Source organism: Amia ocellicauda, unplaced genomic scaffold (assembly GCF_036373705.1).
Source record: "Amia ocellicauda isolate fAmiCal2 unplaced genomic scaffold, fAmiCal2.hap1 HAP1_SCAFFOLD_62, whole genome shotgun sequence".
Taxonomy (NCBI): domain Eukaryota; kingdom Metazoa; phylum Chordata; class Actinopteri; order Amiiformes; family Amiidae; genus Amia; species Amia ocellicauda.
Genome location: NW_027102992.1, coordinates 315473 through 318399, shown reverse-complemented (window position 1 = coordinate 318399; position 2927 = coordinate 315473). Strand labels below are relative to the sequence as shown.

Here is a 2927-nt window from a genome sequence, read left to right as displayed (position 1 = left end):
AAATGTGTACATCTCTTCTGCAAAAATGGTGCCCTCACAGATGTGCGAGTTACATGACAGACAGACAGACAGACACTCACATACACTGTCACACCCACACACACACTTTCACACAGAGACAGGCACACACACGTACAGACACACACACTAACTTTCACACAGAGACAGACACACACACACACACACACACACACACACATACATACATACATATGGAAAAGAAACAATACTTTTATAAATCACAATAAGATGTAATAAAGTACAGAAAAACTAAATGTAAGAAAATGTGATCTTTAATACACACAAATATGTATGGCTGGTCGGATGCGTCTTGGACTCGGGTTCCTCTTCATTACGTATAACGCTTTTGCCTTTTGCTAAAGCTTTCCGTGGAGGGGATCGTGGGTGAGTTTGTACCATTCTTGGGGGGCTCTGCCTTGTTGGGGCGGAGCTGTGATCCAGGTGAACAGCAGATCGGGCATAGGTGGGCATGTGGGCAGAGGAGTAGGAAGGCCGGTCAAGCAAATAAGCTTGCTAAGGAACGCAGCAGCAGCAAGCAGCCCCCCCATCCAGCCAGCCAGCCAGTCTGGCTGGCAGTGACTGAGTGGTTGACAGACGGCAAGCAACGGAATGTACGTGCTCTGTGATGTCATAGCAGTCAGCTGAGAGAGGCTCGTGATGTCATCGCTGAGCTGGCTGGCTGGCTGGCTCTGTGTGTGTGTGTGTCTGTGTCTGTCTGTTTTTCTGTTTGTCAGTCTGTCTGTCTGTCTCTCTCTCTCTCTCTCTCTCTCTCTCTCTCCCTCTCAATTCAATTCATTTGTATTGTCAAAGCAATTGGACATACATACATACATACATACATATATGTAGCGTAAGGTACACTTATACATTTCAATTAAAGAAGTGAATTCATAGTATCACCTTATCACGAATCCTGGAGTCTTGTAGAACTCAATTTCTGTAATAATTGGACGCAGACACCAATTCCAAAGATATAAATTGTCAAATTTATTTAAAAACAAAGACTAAATGTAGCACTACACTAATTATACAAAAGGGAAAAACTAATTAAAATTCAACTCTAGATCAACAAATCAAAGACAAATCACTTCCGTGACCAAATCAAAGACCATGGGATCCCATAGGATAACACACAAATCGTTAAACAAAAAAGGTTATAAACACATTGACTACAATACCGGTTAGTAATTCTAGGAATCACTAAGAAACAGTTGAAAGTGCTAAATTGCAGTTTCAGAAGATGAAAAAAAAACTGTAACTGACGGGATATGTAGTACTTTATACTCGAGTGGTCTATGCGATTACACCCTGTTGGTGTTATTAAGAACGCCAAGTACCAGAATGCAGAGCGGGACTGTTTTTTGTGCCGTGACTTGTCGGGGGAAAAAGGCGCAGAAAAAACGGACGAGAAGGTGAAGGTAGTATGGCGGTGATGCACGCGTTGGTGAAGTGGGAAAGCGGGGTCGACAAAGACTCTTACAGCGTGATTCCCACTGCTTGCTTTCGCAATTTTGATTTATTCAGCATTGCTGATGATGACGAAGAGACGACTCGAAACTTCAGAGCAGAGTGGAGAGACACGAACAAACCTCCAAAAGGTGGATGGCCTGTCCATGAAGCGCAGATCATTATGACTGGTAACAATGTTTATTTTAAAAAAAAACATTAAAGTCTTTACATGCTATTTGATATATACAATCACAGTATATTTGAAATGAATGTTTAAGTTATTAATGTGTTGTACTTCTAACATACTCTTATAACATGGTAGGTGGTGGTGAGGGCGCTAAAAACTCGTCATACTTGACTGGCATTTGTAAGAACGATTTATTGTGTGTTGTGCTTTACAATAAAATCCCCCAAATCACAAAATAAATTAAACCAGATATAATTTAACTTCAGTTTTGATTCAGTGTTGGCTGTTCATCTTAATTTGTATGGTCAAAGCACAGTATTTTTATGACACATAAATATAATCCCCAAATATCTGTGGACATAATGCAGGGTTTTATTTATTTTATTTTTATTTTAGGAAAAGAAGGCGAACTAAGAAGAAAACTTAATGACCTAACAAAAATGCCCTGTCCTAAAATGAAGAGAGTACCTAAACCAAACAAAAAACTTCAAATTTCAGATGATAGTGACCTTGATGAACCACAGTTACCGGTGAGATAATTACTGCAAATATTAAATAAATGTATTGCAGGATTGTTTTTTTTTAATCATATTCATATATATATATATTTTCATTTTAAACTCTTTTCCTCTCTGAATACAGCACAAAATAAGAAAGAAAACCGATGGAGCTTCAAGAATTAGATCCCGTCATATTCTACAGACATTTAAAGAGTCCAGTGAAGTTGAGCTACAGCAAAAAGTTAAGCAGCTCGAAAAGGAAAACACAAGACTTAAAAATGAAAACCAATGTCTTCGAAACCGTATGGTTGATGGTAAGTTTTTTTATTTATAGCAAATAATTCCTTACCTTGATAAATGTTATTCTTCAGTAATTTAGATTCCAGAGTAATGTATTATAGTTGATCATACTGAAGTAATCTAGAACCACAATACAGACTCTTAATGTGCACTGTCTAATAGTTTAATAATACTGATTATTAAATAAAGTTTTTCAACATAACTTCATAATCCTACATTAATGACTATATGCATTACATTAGACCTGGTTATTCTTGTATTTTATCTTTTTTATTTTTTTCGTAGCTAATGTTAATGACCCACAAAAAGGTCAGTTTGCCAATAACATAGAGCAAGTCTCTCAAGTATAATTGCAGGCATTGATGGTTTTGTTTTCACTTTGTATTAAATATATTACTAGAAATGATTATCATTTAATACTAAGGTTTTTTTCTCCAGAGATTCCAGACCTTTTGGACAATCTGAAAAAA

At 37.2% G+C, this 2927-nt stretch overlaps 1 non-coding gene across 1 annotated transcript; it reads left to right on the top strand.

Moving 5' to 3' along the window:
- The first annotated feature begins 333 nt into the window (after positions 1–333).
- LOC136739941 (U5 spliceosomal RNA) lies at positions 334–448 on the top strand. The gene has a single exon (XR_010813014.1). It is a non-coding gene; the product is annotated as a U5 spliceosomal RNA (small nuclear RNA).
- Positions 449–2927: the final 2479 nt, after the last annotated feature.